The sequence below is a fragment of the Corylus avellana genome, chromosome 8, assembly GCF_965113065.1.
Source record: "Corylus avellana chromosome 8, dhCorAvel1.hap1.2, whole genome shotgun sequence".
Lineage (NCBI taxonomy): Eukaryota > Viridiplantae > Streptophyta > Magnoliopsida > Fagales > Betulaceae > Corylus > Corylus avellana.
Genome location: NC_142497.1, coordinates 14,229,992 through 14,251,900, shown reverse-complemented (window position 1 = coordinate 14,251,900; position 21,909 = coordinate 14,229,992). Strand labels below are relative to the sequence as shown.

The 21,909-nt window shown below is 36.6% G+C and overlaps 1 pseudogene across 1 annotated transcript in view; it reads right to left on the bottom strand.

Annotated features, from left to right (window-relative positions):
* Window positions 1–408: 408 nt before the first annotated feature.
* LOC132162960 (TMV resistance protein N-like) overlaps window positions 409–21,909 on the bottom strand; it is a 38,321-nt pseudogene continuing 16,820 nt past the window's right edge. The window contains exons 4-14 of the transcript XR_015912984.1: window positions 6,620–6,895; window positions 5,700–6,504; window positions 4,231–4,997; window positions 3,562–4,124; window positions 3,134–3,330; window positions 2,930–3,003; window positions 2,607–2,676; window positions 1,817–1,891; window positions 1,271–1,448; window positions 1,016–1,185; window positions 409–918 (exon numbers count right to left, since the gene is read on the bottom strand). The product of XR_015912984.1 is annotated as a TMV resistance protein N-like (transcript). The remainder of the gene's footprint in view (window positions 919–1,015; window positions 1,186–1,270; window positions 1,449–1,816; window positions 1,892–2,606; window positions 2,677–2,929; window positions 3,004–3,133; window positions 3,331–3,561; window positions 4,125–4,230; window positions 4,998–5,699; window positions 6,505–6,619; window positions 6,896–21,909) is intronic.

Here is a 21,909-nt window from a genome sequence, read left to right as displayed (position 1 = left end):
GGCATCAAGAGAATTGAGCAGGGGGGGATTGAATTGTCATGATAAACCAATTGAACATGCACTTCCAATCGGAGATCACTTTTGTTCTTGATATGAATCAATTGTCCAAAGACGCCTCATTGAATGGTTCAAGTCTTTCATTAGATATCAACAATATCTCGTCAACAAAACCATAAAAACTGATCTCTACCAACAACTTTTTGCATAATGACTATTTTATGCAAATGCAATAAATTTTCCCTTCGCAGGAGCATTAATTTTGGGAGAAAAGGAGCAAACATATATATAAATGTTACCTGCTCAACCATAGAAGGATCACAAAATGGGGCAATCAAGAAACATAAGATCAGTAGAAAAGGAGCACAAGAATACATATCGAATAAGAAGTTATTGCTCTAACAGCATGTGGGGATTTCCAAAATGCACTCTGTATGAACACCTTTCTTATTTTCTGCTGAAGCAATTTTGGGGCCAGGAGGAGCTCTGTGAAATATATGCCATCTATATAACCTTAAAAGTACAAGGACTCATGACAAGTATCAATTCCAAAAGCTTGGGAGAATAGATGATACTTGAAGAAACTAAAACAGGGCTTAAAAACAACAGCCAACTTCAATATGAACGAACAGATACATGGGAGGTCAAATAAAAAAAAAAATCTTAATTGTATGTATCATATAAGCTGCACCTAAACTTTATTAAGAAAAGTATGTGGGTTGTTATGGGAGTAAAACAAAAACAACAATAGGTATTCATCGTAGTCTTGTTCACTGTATTCTTCACTTCACGCCTGTGCCAGAAAAACGTCCATTATTATCAAATCTTCGAATTCAAATGGACTCACACCATGAAGGCAGTCGACATACTCATTTGCACTTTGCTCAACATATCCCAAGGAAACGTGCCATGACTGCTTACCTGAAAGTAGTAACCAAAAATATAATTTTAACAGGCCTAACTGCAGTAGAATACACCCTGCAAACCAGCCATCCAGCGATCACGAAGATAAAGATACCTTTAATTCCAAAATCTAGATTCTGCAAATGTCACGACCAAACACCAAGGTTGTATGAGCCAGTTGATTGCCACATAAAATCTGTTCCTCCAGCTTAAAACACGAGTCAAATATGCTGACCGCCAAATAAACCAACCGACAAATCCTGCCATGGATAATCCTTTGGCCTCCTGCAAAAATGCTGTTGCATCAGTCCATGGTCCAATTTAACTTAATATCTCAACAGATAAGGCCCAGGAGTGATTAGAAACTCACCTTGCTCTGCCTAAGACCTACGAGATTGAGCATTGTATTTGCCAATGGTTGCCATGCTTCCAAGATGCTCGTAAACAAATGGATCTCCGAGTTCCATGCTCCATTGGCATGACCTCCACCAGCTTTACCAATCATATTTAATAGATGCAATAGATATTTCTCCTGTCACTCAGCAACCCTGAAAACTCAAAAGGAGGCATATTAAAGAGCCAATACCAAAATTGCCGGCCAAAGAGAAATATAATAGCATATTTAGTTATGTTTGCATAACAACAGATATCAAGCATCACACTATTTTGTAATGGGGATAGCTCCTTGAGGTTTGCAGTACAAAGACTTAAGTCAGACCCTAAATTTAACGTAACAGAACAAAAAATCATCTTGTCTTGACCTTCCAAAAACATGTGTGATGTGGATATTATTTATTCATGAAATATGCAAATAACACAAATCTGCAGTCATCTGGGATATCTCTGACTTTAATAGTTTGCCAAAAGAAGATTACTAATATCTTTATAACAAAAGCTGTTCATACAAGTAACTTACCTGAGCCAAAGCTGGAAGGGTTGGTTTTCCAGTACTTTCAAGAAACCCATTGCAATCACCAATGGAAAACACATCCTACATGGAAGGAACAAGTAACCACTTGTCAACACCAATCCTAACACGAATAGTAACACATTATAATGCCCATGCTGTTTTCAAACCATGCCTACCAATTTAAATATGAATAAGAAAAACATGCAGAGCAAAAAAGCAAAAATGAACCAATTTACTATAGAAATGTGATATAACAAAACATTTTGGTGTCCAATGAAAAACCTAATCAGAAAAATAGGAGGCAAGACTTAGAATTGACAAAATTTAGCTAAATATTATACAAGTACTGAAATCCAACTTGATTGATGCTTGAAGACATTATAATAAAGGGGGAAGGGGGGAACAAAAGCAAACCCTGTCTTTCCTAAGAAACTACAAAAAGATTTCAAAAGCTGCATAAAGATTTCCAGAATTTCCCAGCAAATTGTTCCGAGAGTTGGAGAGAGCTTGTTGATATATTTCGGACTATCTTTTCCAGAATAGGAAATTGCAATGTCCACAGTTGTACAATATCCCCATTGTTGCTAGTGAGAGAGGCTAACATATCATTAGAAGAAACCCCAACTTCCCTTCAGAGAAAAATAGTTCCTTTTGGATTTTACCTTTAACAATTGACAACATAATCTTCAACAATAAAGATCAAACGAAAACTTACAATATGAGAATGTACAATACATAATCCATTGGAGCATCTTTAAGACAAACAAATTCTTCATATTATTCATGCATCTCTTACCTTTTTCAACTGTACGTTTAGTAGCATAGTGCCTGAGACGATCATCAAAGGAAGATTATATCTCGTTTGCCTGTGAATCCAAGAACAGTTTACTCAATATTTCCTCGAAACATGTTTTGCAAGTCTACAATGGTTTTTTGTGACAATAACAGTTGTAGTGATTCCTCGAAGCAAATACAGAACCTTTTTCAAGAAAGGTGATTGCGTGGATACCAATAACTCTAGTGAAAGTAGTTTAAAGGAAATCTTCGTACAAGAATATCTCATAGCTTAAGTTGTTATTAAACAAACCTCAATCAAAGTAAGGTGGATATATAACTTACTTAAAGTCAACTTTGATCATGAAAGCCCTGCAATTTGAGAACCCAGAAGAAACAAGAATTCAGGAAACAATTTCCTGCAATACAAATTGCTGCCATAAAATTAACATCAACTTAATCCCTCTAAAAATGTAGCCCAGTACCTCACTGTCCAAAGAGACTACAATGTTTTAAGCGAAAATAAATAAAAATTACAAAACTACTTACAATTTTTCCATACCCACATTTCAGTTCAATCAATTTCCTCTGACTTGAGTCGTCTGCTTGATCTTTGGGTAGGCGAGCCAAGAGCGGCGTATGGCAGACAGATGCGGTCTGTGAGGGAATTTGATTGACAGCAGGAAACGGTTTCTCATGCATGCATTTTACCAATTCGCTTTTTTATCCGCAACGGCCGCTCGAAACTAAGAAAAAGAAAGAATAAAAAATTTATTTGATTTTATAAATATAAAATTTTGTAAATAAAGTCTTGCACAAATCACAATGCAAAACAAGATGAACCATTAATATACGTTTGAGAAGTAATGTGAACATTATTTATTAATAAATATATATTATATAATTTATATCATTAAAAAAAAAAAAAAAAAAAAAAAAAAAAAAAAAGCATCAAAGGGATGTGTGGGTGTGGCTACCATATAGTTGGGAGGGGGGATTGTGGTCTGGATTTGGTGAGGCATGGGTACCAATTGTACAATCGTCGATCCTCACTTTCAGAGATGTCACCATCTCCAACATTTGGGTCATCAAATAGTAGATGGATTCCACACTTCTTCACTTGTATTTCACGCTTCTTCACTTCACTCTGTTGCCCAGGAAAAACCATAACTTCGACTGACACCTCTATTTCGTCTCCACTTTTCATCTCAAATCTAATTCGATTAAATGGCATCACGTCTACAAATATATGATCTTCAGAGATATCAAAATAAGCTGAAGAAGACCTCAACGAGAGGGGGTCTTGGGGGTGTCTAGTTTTATTTCGGCATGTGCACATGAAGTCAAAGTCTGTGGGTCCTTCCGTGTTTGCTGCATAAACAACGCATAGAAGCAAATTGCTGATTTGACCAGCGAAAAACGAAGGTACACGAAAAGATATTAAAGAACCGGTTGTCTGATGGCTAAACCAATTTGGAATCTCAATGTCGGGGAGACAAACGGAACTGCCATAATATTGCGCTTCAGGCTTGCACATCATCTATTTCAAAAAAGTGTAAAAAAGTGTTTACGTCATATAACGAGAGAGAGAAGAGAAGAGAAGAAAAGAGTAGAGAAGAGATTGAAGAGAAGAGAAGAGAGAGAACCTGGAGAACACTCTTCTTAAAATCATATGCTAGATTGTTGCACCTTCCCATGAAAACAGACTTAAAACTCCTCAAATTTTGAATCTCAATCAGTTTGTGGCAATTATTCAGGCTAAAATATTTGGATTTCCCGTTCTTCAAATTTAAGATTCTTTCCAATGATGTGCAACCAAGTGCTTCAAACTGCACTACACTTCTAGGGAGTGAAATTGATTGAAGAGCAATACACTCATTCAAACAGAAACGAGATAATTTAGGAAGGCAGCTGATGCAACTAGTTAGGTTCCGAAAATTGTTTCTTGATAAATCCAATTCTATGAGTGAAGATAAACATCCAAATTCAAAGGGAATATCATCTTCACACAAATTCTGTCCACTGAGATTTAGAAATGTCAAAGAACATAATCCAGAAATAGAAGGTAATAATCTTATGCGGTTGGAGCTTTTTGGTGATGTCAATGATGAGGATGGTCCTCCACATCCAGATAAATATATCTTACCAAGATTCCTCAAAAGACCAATTGAGATTGGTAGTTGTTTAATAGCAGTTTGGTTTGCACAGAGGTTCATTAAAGCTGTCAAACTGCCGAATTTCTTTGGTAACTTTTCAAGTTTTAAGCAGCAAGACAAAGTAAGATATTCAAGAGATTTTAAGTTAACAATGTTGTCAGGAAGATTCCTAAGGTTCTTGCATCTTTCTAAATCAAGTAGAACAATTCTCTTTAAAAGTCCAATAGACTCATGAATCTCAACCAAACTTGTACAATCTTTAAGTCGCAGTCTCCTCAGATGTGGGGCTTGTAAAAAGTTCGGTAATTCAGTGAGACAACTACATCCATCAAAAAATAAATCTTCGAGATTCTTCAAAACACCAAAGGAGGATGGTTGTTGATAACTAGTAGTTTCATCCATAAGTAGCTTCGTTAAATCCATCATATATCCCAATTGCTCTGGTAACTTTTCAAGTGCTGAGCAGCCACACAAGTCAAAAGTTTTAAGAGATTCTAAGTTAAAAATGCTTCTTGGAAGGTCCTTGAGGTTCGTACAATTTGTTAAATTCAATGAAACAAGTCTTCTCAGATATCCAATTGACTCATGAATCTCAACCAAGCCCGTACAACCTTTAAGTCCAAGTCTCTCCAAATGTGGGGCTTGTAAGAAGTTTGGTAATTCAGTGAGACTACTACATCCATCTAATGATAAAACTTCGAGATTCTTCAAAACACCAAAGGAGGATGGTAGTTGATAAATAAGAGTTTCATCCCTAATTAGCTTCATTAAATCCATCATATTTCCCTCTGGTAACTTTTCAAGTGCTAAACAGCGAGACAAGTCAAAAAATCGAAGAGATTCTAAGTTAAAAATGCTTCTTGGAAGGTCCTTGAGGTTCATACAATTGTTTAAATTCAATGAAACAAGTCTTCTGAGATATCCAATTGACTCATGAAGCTCAACCAAGCCCATACAACCTTGAAGTCTCAGTGTCTCCAGATGTGGGGCTTGTAAGAAGTTTGGTAATTCAATGAGACAACTACATCCATCTAACGATAAATATTTGAGATTCTTCAAAACACCAAAGGAGGATGGTTGTTGATAAATAGGAGTTTCATCCCTAATTAGCTTCGTTAAATCCATCATATTCCCATCTGGTAATTTTTCAAGTGCTGAACAACCAGACAAGTCAAAAGATTCAAGAGATTCTAAGTTAAAAATGCTTCTTGGAAGGTCCTTGAGGTTCATACAATTGTTTAAACTCAATGAAACAAGTCTTCTAAGATATCCAATTGACTCATGAATCTCAACCAAACCCATACAACCTTTAAGTCCCAGTCTCTCCAGATGTGGGGCTTGTAAGAAGTTTGGTAATTCAGTGAGACGACTACATCCATCTAACGATAAATATTTGAGATTCTTCAAAACACCAAAGGAGGATGGTAGTTGATAAATAGGAGTTTCATCCCTAATTAGCTTCATTAAATCCATAACATTCCCCTCTGCCTCTGGTAACTTTTCAAGTGCTGAACAACCAGACAAGTCAACAGATTCAAGAGATACTAAGTTAAAAATGCTTCTCGGAAGGTCCTTGAGGTTCATGCAATTCTTAAAATTCAATAAAACAAGTTTTTTGAGACATCCAATAGACTCATGAACCTTAACCAAGCATGTGCAACCTTCAAGTATTAGTATCTCTAATTGTGGCACTTGTGAGAGGTCTGGTGCTCTAGTGAGATCTTTGGAATTGCTGAGATTAAGAACCTTCAACTTGTTCAAAATCTGTGAAACAAAATAAATAAAACAAAAACAAAAACAAATTTCTTGTTAATTATATATTTAACATTAACATAGAGAGAGAGAGAGAGAGAGAGAAGCAATGTAAGATTTGTTATACTTTCTTCTTCTTCCAAACTTGTTTGACATTACTATGTTGCATGTCAAGAATAACAAGGTTCTCTAGATGAAAATTCTGTGGTAGAAATTTCAAAGGACACTTATGCCAACAAAACCATTTTAGCTCTTCAGAGAGATGTTCATAAGATCCCATAAGAAGTAGAGAATTGATTTGGAGCAATCTCAAATTCTTCATATTTGTAAATGCTTCAGTTTTCATATGTACATCTTCAAGTACAGAGAGATTTAAGATGAGACCCTCGACTGTTTCAGATCCCTAGCAAAATAGATAGTTGGATTAGCAACACACATCCTCATCTTATGAAAATCTAAAATAACTTTGAACTAGGGTATGCTTATATATTCTCACCATAATTTAAAAAAGAACACTAAAGTGATTTGAACATTATATGATTTGCTTAAAACGTGATTGTATGCCATTTTAATGTTGTAAACTACCTTACTTGTTTTAGAAAAGTTTTGAATTTAAAGGTAAATCAGTTACGAGTTATAATAATACACTATTCAAAACTATGAAGCATGATTGGCAAAAAGGAAAATCTCTCATACGTACCTACATAACATGAATATTATGTACATGTGCTTGTGTTCATAAATGTAAATGCATGTGCCTTACCATGCATTTGTGTAGAACTTTTAAGTCATCCTCATGAAACCATAATCTACTGTGTTTTCCTGAATATTTAGATGACTCTTCATGAAGAATTTTCCTTCCCATATCTCAAATTAGATTATGAATCTTTAACTTATTTTTGTAATCAATTGTCACATGTGACCTCTGAATGAGAATAAGTATACATTTTTAAAAATGTGAGAATAGAGAGAAATTAAAATATGTTTTAATTTTTGTTTTAAATCTTTGTTCACATAGGTATACATGGTTTAAAATGAAAAGTGTAAAGAAAAAAATAGCAGGAAGAATACATGGATTACAATTATCAAAGCATTAATAGAAAATTAGCAGGAATCTTTAATATTGTCTGGGACTGTGGTTTCAATAAGTGCGATTTTAAAAATTGCGTTTTTGAAATCACTACTTTTTAAATTGTAAAGGTGTTTGGTAAAACAAGTTAATTTTTTTTTTTTTTTTTTTTATCAAATATTTGTTATGAGAAATCGCGATTTTGATTTAAAATTCGCGCTTTTTCCAATAAGCACCCCCTAAACTCCTTATAGAAATTGTATATTTTTTTTTTCTTATTTTAAATTAAGTGTTTTTTAAATCGCAATGCCAAAACTTTACGTTTTGCAGTATATTTTAAAAACGCAAATTATTCTTGCGAAATCGCAATCTCAAACGCACCCTTAGTGGGATATCTATAATATTTCAATGCAAATAAAATGGATATAATTTTGAACATTAAAAAAAAAATAAAAAAATAAAAATACAGAGGAAAATAAAACAATTTTTATTCTTTTTTTTTTTTATGAAAATTTGTTCCCATAAGTATACATGATTTCAAATGAAAAGTATAAAGAAAAAAAAAATAGTAAAGAGAATATATGGAATCTAATTATCAAACAACATAAAACACAAAGATGCATCAAAGCAACAAAATTTTCGATTAAATAGAAACCATCAACGTCAAATTTAATCTCCACAACTACAAAATTAAACAAAACAAAACAAAATAAAATTATGTACTTAAACACTTTTTTCTTCTCTTGAATTTCCCTTCTGGATGCTCTTGATTTCACAATTTAAGATATTTTTCAAACCCTAGAGAGAGAAAGGTCGAAATAGCCAATCTAAGAGAGTAATGTGATATTTCAGCTGACTTGTAGGTTTTTTTCTTCACTGTTTTGTTAGCCAACCAATTATGGCTAATTTATTTAGAATATTAATGCATGCAATACCTATATGGCCGACTATGAGTAGTTAATATAGTATGTTTTTAAAATTTTAAATTTTGTCCTTCTATAGTTTTGGAGAGTAGTAAATTTTGAGAAAATAGTGTTAAATTTTCGAACTTAAGGAAAATTCTTGAATTAAACTAAAAAAAAAATTCTTAACACTTAATACTATAATGACAGCTAATTTGACACTGACTAAATGGATGATTTTAAAAAAGCCCAGTTGGATACTACTTGACCGACAGCAAGACAGGAAGTACAAATCCGTTCTTCATGGACGGCTCTTACTGAAGGGTGGCACAAAACGAACTGGGATGTAGCAATAAATAAGGAGAAAGGGCAAGTGGGGATTGGCAGAGTGGTGAGGGACTGGACAGGGAAGCTGCTAGCAGCAAGGATCGAGTCTCACCAAACCGGGATTTTTGGAGCCCACCACGGGTGAGGCGTTAGCGTCCTATCATGCTGCAGCCCATTTTTTGGCTAAGATGGCCGTGCAACATGTCATAGATAGGGTATGGTTGGATAATTTTTCAGATTGTACCTATGATATTGTTTTGAATGAGCAATTACTCCTTCTATTTGATTCTTTGCAATAAGATACCACGAATTTCTTCAAAAAAAAAATAAAAATAAAGAGGGGGTTAATTAGGCATATCAAACGCCATAGCATTAATTAAGCGAATTTAGTGACCGTTTCAGTTTTTCAGTGTTTAAAAAGTATGGGTTCATGATACATGTCACTTCTACGCTCTCTAAGGAAGAACTCAGCTATTTTTATGATATAATGTGAATGTGCACGTGTTTATATATGTAAATGCACATGCCTCTATTTTATATATATATATATATATATATATATATATATATATATATAGAACAATATTTGGGGACAGGAGGAGGATTAGGTGCAGAATATGGCACAATGGCATCATATCTGCGAGTCATAAGCTCAACTTTTTTAACAATGGGACCAATTTTTGGAGACATTGTCCAAGTTTTGCATTGAAACCAGCGTCTTTCAATCTTTTCTTGATTTCTGGCATATTTCCATTTGAGAAACCAAGGAATTCTGAATTCTCTGGCAAAATAAAGCATGGGAGAAAAAATAGGGTTGTAATGGGCAATAAAGCCTTTACAGCCAACATGAGAAGAGAATAGGTGAAAAGCATAAACAAGAGGATCAGGAAAAACATCAATTGTTAGGCCAAAATAATCCCACCAATGTTTGAACCAAGGGGGAAGCAGGCAATTGAAATCTTCAATGAAAGTAATGAACCAGAAGTGTTTGGACTCAGGGTTCTGGTAAAGCATAAAGCGAAACCAGGCATTGACATAATCATAATATGAAAAGCAAACTGGAGAATTGGAAGAGGGAAGAAGTTGAGATGGGTGGGAGCCCCATTCTTCAACGGAAATGAATTTGACAATATAGGCAATAGTCCCAACAGCCGTTAAAGGGTTGTCTTTTTTGGGAATAGACCTAAATTTGATAGAACTGGTTTTGACCAGTATATTAGTGAAAAAAAGCAAATCTTTCAGAGGATGCTCAGGAATCCAATGAAAATGAGCAGGGAAATAATTGAAGGCTAACTGTCCAGGAGTCCTGGAGAGATCTTGGGAAGAAAACAAATATTGAGAAAATGGTAGGGTAACCCAAGGGAAGGATAAAACAATTGGGTTAGAATTTGGTTCCGTCTGAGAACCAGGTTGGGAGCTGGATTCCGTCTGGGAATCTGAAACAGGAGGAATATAACCATGAAATGCAGAAGAATCTGACTGGACAATAAGTGGGGATTTCCCAAAAACACATGAAGTATGGGTCACGGGTTCTCCAAGAAAATCAAGAGGAATCATGTCAAGTGGGATGGAATGGAAGGACAAGGCTTCAAAACAGGATTAACCTTTTCCTTTCCCTTGTTGCTGGCCATTGTGGCACTGCAAGAATTCACGGGTAAGAAAATCAGGTATTGAATTGTTTGAGCCTTTGATGTATTCAATATCAAAATCAAAAACACTCAAAATAGCTTGCCATCTGGCAAAAATCTGTTTTGATGCAATATTTTCAACATCTTTTTTCAAAATATACTTGGCTGATTTGCAATCAATTCTTAAAAGAAATTTTTGATTGAGTAAATCAGACTGAAATTTAGTAATGCACAAAACAACAGAAAGTATTTCTTTCTTAATAGTACTATAATTACTTTGCGCAGAATTCCATGATCCAGAATGAAACCGAACAATTTGTTCAGAAGATTCTGGGTTAGATTCTGATGGAACAACTTGTTTGAGAATACCTCCAAAGCCAATTTCAGAGGCGTCAGTATCAACAATCTCGAAAGAATTATCAGAAGGGATGCCTAGACAAGGGAGAGTCTTGACATGGAGTTTGATTTCTTTGACAAGAGCAGTATGGACAACTGACCAAGGGGGAGGATTGCCTTGCAACCTTTCAAATAAAGGTTTACAATGTTTTCGCAAATCCTTGTAGAAATCAGCAATATAATTCAAAGAACCAAGAAATCGTTGGAGTTGAGATTTCTCAGAGATGACATCAGGAAATTTATCCGCAAATTGAATCGCCCTGTCAATAGGACGAATCTGACCTTTAGAAATATCAAACCCAAGAAATCTGATTTTATCTTGGAAGAGTTTGATCTTCTTGGCAGAAACAACAAGCCCGTTATATCGAATAGTTTCTAGGAACGATTTCAAATGTTTCCAGTGTTCATCGATGGACTTAGAGAAAACAAGAACATCATCAATGTAAACAATAGTGAAATGACTGAATGGGTTAAAAATATCGTTCATGATATTCTGGAACTCACTCGGGGCATTTTTCAAACCAAAAGGCATAACATTCCACTCATAGTGACCAAAAGGGGTAGTAAAGGCCGTTTGGTACCTATCACTATCCTTAATCTGGACTTGCCAAAATCCCGATTTTAAATCGAACTTAGAGAAGACAACAGCGTCGTTCAGACGACTGACCAAATCCTTCCTATTGGGGATGGGATACCTAATCCATTCTAACACATCATTGAGGGGCTTGTAGTTAATGACTAACCTTGGGGCACCTCGTTCTAACTCAGCATTTTTCATGACATAAAAAGCAGCACAGGACCAAGGGGACTTACTCTTACGAATAATACCCTTAGCAATCAAATCAGCAATTTCTTTTTGACAAAATTCTAAAGTTTCGGCATTCATTTGAATGGGCCTAGCTTTAGTTGGAATTTTGTTTTCAGAAAAATCTTTAACATACGGTAAAGAAACAATATGCTTTTTCCTATGCCAAAAAGCATTAGGAAAATCAGAACAAACAGAGTCAACAATCAAGGTATTGAAAGCAGAAATTTTTGATTGCAAAAGCTCGTCCGAGAGCTGTTCAGCAATCTTCTTATACCTTAATTCTTGTTTGAGGAAATTGAGTTGTTTATGCTTAGCAGAGACTAAATTTAAACAACCGTTATCAATTTCGGATTTAGTGGCAAAAGGAAATTTTATTTCAAATCCCATCTTAACAGTCGAGACACCAGTGTCATCAATTGTTAAAGGGTAAAGCATAGCAATGAAAGGTAAACGAAGAATGACTTTATCAGTCATGTTCTTGACCAAAACAGCAGGGATATGAAAACAGACATTGTTTTGACAAACATGAACATTGTTTAGTTCATACTTGATATTTAACCTCTCTCCACTGGCTGAATGCAGCCGTTCTGTGGATTTTTCAAAAAATTTGCTGGGAATTAATCCTTCTTGGATACAATTCAAATCAGCACCAGAATCAATTAGAGCAATAACATCAAGAGTAAAATCAGGAGAAAGAATGATATGCACGTTAGAATGCCATTTGGGGGGAACCACTTTGTTGATTAAATTGACAAGATGGGGTTTTTTAGAAGTAGGGATAAGGAGATGCTTATTCTTTTTTAAATCGACCATATCTTTCCTGATATTACGAATCTCGTATTTTAAATCTGAGATCGTAACTTCTTTGGATTTTTGTTTTGAAAAATTTTCCAAAGTTTTTTCAGGAGATGTTTTAGTATTATTTTGTTCCTTGTGCTTGGTAAGAACAGAACAAGTACTAATACAATCATAGTTGATTTTATTAAGAAGGGCATACTCAAAATCTTTTGTAGGATTGACAGATCCGTTAAAGATCCTTTGGAAGTTAGATTCCATTTCAATCTTACCAAAGTTTTGTTCAAGAATTCTGACGTTAGAGTCATCGGATTCTTGAGAGGAATTTTCAGAATCGGAAAGAGATTGGGTTTTGGTGCTAATGTCTTGTTCAGAAGAACTAGCACTATCTTTAGAGAACTCAGAAAGGAATTTGTCAATTTTCTCAAGGTTTTCCTGGGAGGTCTTTTGATAAGAAAGTTTTGACAAATCTGTGAGAGAAATCATAGGGTTTTCTGATTGCTCGATGATTCTCCTATCGTTAGTGATAGGGTCCTTATCATGAGTTTTGAAAGGGGAACACTTAACAACCATGTTGTTGACATCAAGAAGAGTGTTTTCAGTAGGAGGATGGGAAGATCTGATGACAGATTTATCCTCTTTGACAAACTTCTTTTTGACAACGTTCAAATCATTTTCGTCCAGAAAATGTTTTTGAAGAAAATCAAAAAACAAAATGTGAGTCTGGGACTCGATCATAGCTTCAGCCCATTGGACCTTGATACGATCTCGTTCCTTTTGAGAATATTTGGCACGGTAATCATGCCGCAACTCACGATTTTCTTTTGAAGAGAAATCTTTGTTCAAAGCAGACCAATCAATGACAGAGAAGAAATCTCTGATATGAGCAGTGATAACATTACACTGGTGGGGAAAACTCGGGGGAATAGGAGCAACAAAATCAGAAGCAGAAGGAGAAAGAGATCCACGATCGTCATCCGTTAGGGGATGATTTTTCGTAGAATAAAAAGCAGATGAAACTTGGGAATCGGTAGAAATTCCTTTGAGTTTCAAACCAGGATTAACTGTGGGATGACGATGAGGAGAATCGTCAAGTGATTCGTCAACATCTTTATCTCTACGACGGAGTCCTTCTGAGGTCGTTGAACCCACAAAAGAATTCCTTCGTTCGTTAATCAACAGGGGACGTTCAATTCTGTTTGAATATCCCAAATCAGCAAAATTGATTTTAACAGATCCATCCATATACTGTTGGATGTAATCAAGATTAGAGGCATTGTTAACTACTCGAGAAGGTTTTGCAACACCTTCCAAAAGCCATTCGTTGGGGAGGTTAATCTCAGCCCATCGAATCATTTTTGGAGTTTTAATATGAGCATTCTGAGTAGAACTCTGAATCAACAAAGTTGATTCGCCTGTATTCTTAATCACAGCACTTGGATCAAGATTTGTTTTCATCAACTTGTAATAAATACGATAGATGACAGCCACAGGATGGCTACCTTCTTCCATATTATAACCAGATGTGAGAATATTCAGCGTTAGTGCTTTCAGAATATGAACATCGGTTAAACTCAGAGACATATTTGGGAAAACATCAAAGTGGACAGGACCACCAAATAAAGATGACTGAATTAAACCAATAATGCTAGTTTTAAAATCAAGAAAACGAGCATCACGCAAACAAAGCAAAACAGAAGCATTAATACCGAGTCGAGTCAAAGATTTGACTGCAACTTGGACAGAACCAATATGCAAAAATCTGTATTTTTTAGCAAGAGCATCATTAACAAAACGCTTGCTGAACAAGGTAATAGTCTGATTATTACCCGAGACCGGAAAGGTCTGTTCAACAGTTTTGACAGAATATTGAATCTTAAAAGAAGATTGAAACCAAGTAGTGTTGTAGACATCCCTAGCGTCCAGCTTGGGAATGTTCCACTTACTGAAATCATTATCACCATCAACCAAAATGTTTTCATAGTTAACCACGTCCGGTGGCAAACCGGAATTAGAGCTAACAAAAGAATTAGATCTCCACATTATGACACACAAACTAAACTCAAAATCACTCACTGGGTGAAGTCTTAAAGGATCTCATCCTAGGTACTCACACACTGTGTAAACAGTCTCTGTATGTAGGGTTCTTCCTGGGCAACTCTACTCTCAACGCATACCCTTGGCCTGCCGTACAGGTGACGCATACCCTTGGCCTAGCCCTCAGCACCTACTTAATGCCCTAACACGCCTCTCCTGGGCTTTCAACGGGACTTACAGGTTCGCAAACTGAGGTGACGGGGTGGTCACTTGAAACTGTACCGACGGGGTGGAGGAGCCTAAAGCAGACTAGGATCTCGACACAGAGAAGGTTTAACAGGGGGTAAATAAAAAGGAGGGGAGAAAGACTATGCACTCAGGGGGGGAAAAAGAGAGAAGATGTATAATCAAGGCAGCAAAAGAGACCGACAACTCTTATGGCTCTGATACCAAAAGGGGAAAGGGGGAAGCGCAGGATGCATATAGATGCAGGGGTAAGGGGAGGTGATAATAGATGCAGAAAATAAGCAGTTGTAAATCAAAGCAATAGAACCGTCCAAGATGGCGGTATGACAAATATATAATCAAAATAAACAACTGAAGATAAAAGTAGTTGATAAAACTTAAACTCAGAAAACAGATAATCGTTATAGATTATGTGATAAAAACCTTTACAGGAGTAAGCGTTAGGACTTACTGAAGTAATGGATAAGAAGAAGAAGAAGAATCTGAAGGGGAAATGGCGGGAGGATAGAGTGTCTCAAGGAACCTCTCCAAAAGCCTCTACAAAACCTCTGCCTTACAATGGGGGAGGGGAGCCCGTTATATAGGCTAAGCAAAAGTAAAAACAGTAAATTACAATCATGAGCCGCGTTCATGCGGTCAAAAGCAAACAGTAAAAAGTAAACAGTAAAGGCACGTCTGGCGCCAGTCTGAACAGTGAAAGCATCAATCTGGAACAGAAGATTGTCGGCACTGTAGTGTCGGCAGACAAATCTTGAACAGTGAGTGAACAGTGCATCTGAACAGTGATCCTGCGCGTGTCGTCCGGACATGAACAGTAAAAGTGAACAGTGATTTTGCACAGTAACTCCAAGTAGATCAAAACAGTGATCCGTCTAAGATGAAGGAGAACAAAATACTCTGAAACCAGCCGTCAGGGGCTAGTTCTGTGAAACTGAACTATACTGGTCGTTATGGAACCAGTCTTTGGGAAAACTAGCCACTTGAAGGGCTAGATAAAACTGAACTTTGAGGGCCGTTAGGGGCCCAAACTTTCACATGTCTTCAACCCCTGGGTAGGGATAGTAGTCTTGTGAGTCTTCAAAATAAGGTGGAACCTGGATGGGTTTCTCAGCGGATGGTTTAGACGTCTCGTCTTCATCATCATCTAAGTTTTCCAGGGCAGCAAGCAGGGCCTCAACTATTTCTTTCTTCTTTGAAGAACTTGAAGAAGCCGAATGGGAGGAAGCAGGGGAACTTTCTTTTTCTCATTTTGGAGAGGAGAAAGCACTGGGGGGGAATCAACAAATTGGACAGGGCAGACGCCTTTGGGGCAGGAAGGGCCTTGGGAGCGTGAGCCATGTTTTTAACCGTAAGGACAATGGAATCATTTAGTGAGCATTTATCCCACCATTTGATATACCAATGTCTTTGAATTTTGTCCTCTGAGAGGTGATATTGCCATCTCAGAATCCAAGGAATCTTGAATTTTTTAACAAAATGAAGCATAGTGGAAAACTTTGCTCCATAGGAATCAACCTTGTAATGACCTTTAAATAATTGAAAGGCATCAACAAGTTGGAGGGGGAGAATATCAGGGAGACAACCAAATTGGTTCCACCACCTGGAGAACCAGAGAGGAAGGATACCATAGAACTCTTTATCGAAACTGACAAACCAAGAATGTTCAAATTTCGAGGTTTGATGAAGCAGAAATTTAAAAAAGGCATCCACGTAATCATAATAATTACAGGGGATGTTGAACCCGTTAAGGGACCTGGAAGCAGAAGGGTGATTACCCCATTCTTTTTCCAAAATAACTTTCTTGAAATAAACACTGTGGTAAACTGTTTTCTGGGGGTTAATCTTATCGGGGATGGCCTTGAAGAAAACAGAACCTGTTTGTTTCAGGATAGCAGAATAATAAGCCAAATTTTTCGAAGGATGCTCAGGGATCCAATGAAAGTTTGGGGGAAAATAGGAGACGGCAATATCTCCGGGGGTGAGGGAAGAGGAAACCCGATTTAACTCAACAAAAAACAAATTTTGGGAGTAAGGAAGGGTCATGTATTCTGACGACGTTCGGTCGTACTTGACTGAAGGTTTCTGGGAAGGATCCGCAAAGGGATCATAGGGAGCAGCAAGAGTGCTGGAATAAGAAACCTGGGAACCAGGATTAAAAGGAGTAAATCTGTTGGTTAGGGCAACAGATGAAAATGGCAAAGGGGAAGCAGTAGGAACAATGGAAGACTCTGACTTGATGGTCAGAGCCTTGGAAGTGACTTTCTCTTTATCTTTTTTGCTTGCCATGGTGGCACTGCAAAATTTCAAAAGGAAAGAAATCAGGAATAAAGATGCAAAAATCTTTAAAATATCACAAAATAATTTTAAAATTATTTTGATGCAAAGTAAAACAGTTATAATAATATGCGCCATGTGCTGGGTGCAGGTATGAACAGTAGGTAAAACACGGCCGTTAGGGGGAGTGTTTAAGCAAGATAAAGTTCTAATGGGAGTAGGATACTCATCAGACTCTAATCCTGAAAACCTATTAATTAACCTATTAATATCAATTTCAAATTTGGAAACAAATTGGAACTGAATATTTGAACCAAACTTGACAGTAGAAACACCAATTTCATCTACAGAAAATGGATAAAGCAAAGAAAGAAAAGGCATGCCAAGAATTACTTTTTCTTTCATATTTTTCACAAGAACTGCAGAAGTATGAAAATGAACATCATTTTGGCAAACATGAACGTTACTGAGTTCATATTTGATATGCAATTTATCACCACTGGCAGAATTCAATCTTTGAGTGGATGATTCAAAATATTTTTTGGGAACAAAACCTTCTTGAATGCAATTCAAGTCAGAACCAGAATCAATTAAAGCAATAGCATCAAAAACATATTCATCAGAAATACGGTTATGAATTTTTGAATACCATTTGGGAGGAACAACTTTACTAATCATACTGACAACCTTAACCTCATCAGAGAGAAGTTTATGGGTGGATTCAGCCTCATCATCCTGCTCAGAAATTTTTGTGTCTTCGTTACTGGAAGCACTTTCTGGAAAACATTTGTTAAGATTTAACAGCAGAAGCTGTTGTTGTAAATCTTTGTTTTCAGTTTTCACAGCTTGCAGGTCAGTCTGCAATTTCACAATATCTTTCTTGATGTTACTGATCTCATGCTGCAATTCTGAGACAGTAAGCACTTTGTTTTTCGGATTTGAAAAACGTTTCAAAGTGTCTTCAAGAGAGATCTTGGAAGTAGCTGGTTTTTCAAAATCTTTTAACATGAGTTTCTTAAGTTTTTTAAGATACTCTTCCTTTAACTCAGGATTATCAATTTTTGAAATCAAAGTTAAAAGCAAATCTTCTTGTTCTTCTGATTTGGACATCATTGAACAAGTTTTTGGGTTGCAGCAAGAACCGGCACAGTTCTCAAATTTATAACAATTTTCATAAACCGAAGAATCAGAATGATAATCAGAATCCGAAGAGGATGGAAGATCATCATTTGAAGAATAATCAGAAAAATCATTGTTTTGGAAAATTCTGAATATCTTTTGCTTTTTCATCGTCCTTGATGTTTAAAGCATTAATTTCTTGTTTAATCTTTTTGGGAGGTTTAGGGCACTTGTCAGCATAGTGCCCTGCTTCTCCACAATTGAAACATTTATCTTTTGAAAAATATTTTTCAAATTTAGAGCTTTTACTCCGTTTGGGAGATTTAGAAAATTTAGGTTTGTTAAATTTTCTTGTCTTGGCTCTGTTGTAATATGGAGGGGAAGATTTCACGAAATCTTTTCTGGTTTTCTTCTTATGCTTCTTTGAAGGAGCAATAGGAGGCAAACCGAATTGTTCGCAGAAATTTCCCATTTCATATTTAGCTTTCTTGGCGTTCTTGAGCTGCTGTCGGATCATTTTTTGATCGATGCACATCTTAATACCAAGTTTTTTCACTGTGGAGAATAAATCTCCATAGGTTAATCTTTCAAAATCAATAAGACCAGTGTCAGTACTGATCAATTCATCTTTAACCTTGTGAGCGAATAATGAAGGCAATCCATCTATAAACTTTTCTTTCCAATAAGGTTTTTGGCTATCAGACCTCATCATAACACGGGAAAGAAAAACATCTTGATACCATCTATAATCAGACATAGTAGGGCATCGAAGATTGTTTAAATAATCAGAAATACGAGAAGTAATGTTGGAAGGAGTTCCAACAAAATTCTTGATAATTGTATAAATCAAGGTGTTAACACCATCAGGTTCACCCAAGCCAACGTCCTCATTGAAAATGGGTATACCTTCTTCATCACATTTTACTGCTTTCCTGATCTGGTTTCTTCTATCTTCAGTGAGATAATTATCCCACCAATTTCGAAGGGTTCCAGAAAAACCAGTAGCAAGTAAATCCACAATATCAGTCTGGCTTTTGCTGTGGTTTGAGATGTAGGCATTAGCAACCATGGCCATATGATTCATCTTGTTGAGCAGTTCTTGTTCAGACAAGCCATCAATGTTCCATTCATACAGCTTATCAGCAGAAACAGAAAATTGAGTTTGCAAAAACCTTTCCTCAAATTGTAAATCAGGAGGGGTAGGTTTTGGATAAAAATTCTTTGTCTGATTGAAAGTTCTAGATCCGTCAAAGATCCTTTGGAGTTTTGGCTCCATTTCAATCTTGCCAAAGTTTTGTTCAAGAACTTTGATGTCAAAATCAGTGGAATCAGCCGAGGATTCAGAATCAGATGAAAAAGCTTTTTCCATGGCAAAATTCTGACCAGAGGTACTGGCTCGAGTCGTCTTTAACTCAGTCAGTTCTGCAAGCAATTTGTTCACTTTCTCAGTGTTCTTCTGAGAAGTGGTTTTTAAACCAGGAGATTTCTTTAAATCAGGGAGAGAAATCAAAGGTTTTTCAATCTTTGGGGGGACAGAGGAAAACTTCAAATCAGAGGAAGAAGAGGGTAGTTTTTCTTCAATCCGATCTAACTGTTGACCTATGATATGGAGAGATTGAGAAACAAAATTGTTTTGCTCGATGATTCTCCTATCGTTAGTGATAGGGTCCTTATCATGAGTTTTGAAAGGGGAACACTTAACAACCATATTGTTGACATCAAGAAGAGTGTTTTCAGTAGGAGGATGGGAAGATCTGATGACAGATTTATCCTCTTTGACAAACTTCTTTTTGACAACGTTCAAATCATTTTCGTCCGGAAAATGTTTTTGAAGAAAATCAAAAAACAAAATGTGAGTCTGGGACTCGATCATAGCTTCAGCCCATTGGACCTTGATACGATCTCGTTCCTTTTGAGAATATTTGGCACGATAATCATGCCGCAACTCACGATTTTGTTTTGAAGAAAAATCTTTGTTCAAAGCAGACCAATCAATGACAGAGAAGAAATCTCTGATATGAGCAGTGATAACATTACACTGGTGGGGAAAACTCGGGGGAATAGGAGCAACAAAATCAGAAGCAGAAGGAGAAAGAGATCCACGATCGTCATCCGTTAGGGGATGATTTTTCGTAGAATAAAAAGCAGATGAAACTTGGGAATCGGTAGAAATTCCTTTGAGTTTCAAACCAGGATTAACTGTGGGATGAAGATGAGGAGAATCGTCAAGTGATTCGTCAACATCTTTATCTCTACGACGGAGTCCTTCTGAGGTCGTTGAACCCGCAAAAGAATTCCTTCGTTCGTTAATCAACAGGGGACGTTCAATTCTGTTTGAATATCCCAAATCAGCAAAATTGATTTTAACAGATCCATCCATATACTGTTGGATGTAATCAAGATTAGAGGCATCGTTAACTACTCGAGAAGGTTTTGCAACACCTTCCAAAAGCCATTCGTTGGGGAGGTCAATCTCAGCCCATCGAATTATTTTTGGAGTTTTAATATGAGCATTCTGAGTAGAACTCTGAATCAACAGAGTTGATTCGCCTGTATTCTTAATCACAGCACGTGGATCAAGATTTGTTTTCATCAACTTATAATAAATACGGTAGATGATAGCAACAGGATGGCTACCTTCTTCCATATTATAACCAGATGTGAGAATATTCAGCGTTAGTGCTTTCAGAATATGAACATCGGTTAAACTCAGAGACATATTTGGGAAAACATCAAAGTGGACAGGACCACCAAATAAAGATGACTGAATTAAACCAATAATGCTAGTTTTAAAATCAAGAAAACGAGCATCACGCAAACAAAGCAAAACAGAAGCATTAATACCGAGTCGAGTCAAAGATTTGACTGCAACTTGGATAGAACCAATATGCAAAAATCTGTATTTTTTAGCAAGAGCATCATTAACAAAACGCTTGCTGAACAAGGTAATAGTCTGATTATTACCCGAGACCGGAAAGGTCTGTTCAACAGTTTTGACAGAATATTGAATCTTAAAAGAAGATTGAAACCAAGTAGTGTTGTAGACATCCCTAGCGTCCAGCTTGGGAATGTTCCACTTACTGAAATCATTATCACCATCAACCAAAATGTTTTCATAGTTAACCACGTCCGGTGGCAAACTGGAATTAGAGCTAACAGAAGAATTAGATCTCCACATTATGACACACAAACTAAACTCAAAATCACTCACTGGGTGAAGTCTTAAAGGATCTCATCCTAAGTACTCACACACTGTGTAAACAGTCTCTGTATGTAGGGTTCTTCCTAGGCAACTCTACTCTCAACGCATACCCTTGGCCTGCCGTACAGGTGACGCATACCCTTGGCCTAGCCCTCAGCACCTACTTAATGCCCTAACACGCCTCTCCTGGGCTTTCAACGGGACTTACAGGTTCGCAAACTGAGGTGACGGGGTGGTCACTTGAAACTGTACCGACGGGGTGGAGGAGCCTAAAGCAGACTAGGATCTCGACACAGAGAAGGTTTAACAGGGGGTAAATAAAAAGGAGGGGAGAAAGACTATGCACTCAGGGGGGGAAAAAGAGAGAAGATGTATAATCAAGGCAGCAAAAGAGACCGACAACTCTTATGGCTCTGATACCAAAAGGGGAAAGGGGGAAGCGCAGGATGCATATAGATGCAGGGGTAAGGGGAGGTGATAATAGATGCAGAAAATAAGCAGTTGTAAATCAAAGCAATAGAACCGTCCAAGATGGCGGTATGACAAATATTTAATCAAAATAAACAACTGAAGATAAAAGCAGTTGATAAAACTTAAACTCAGAAAACAGATAA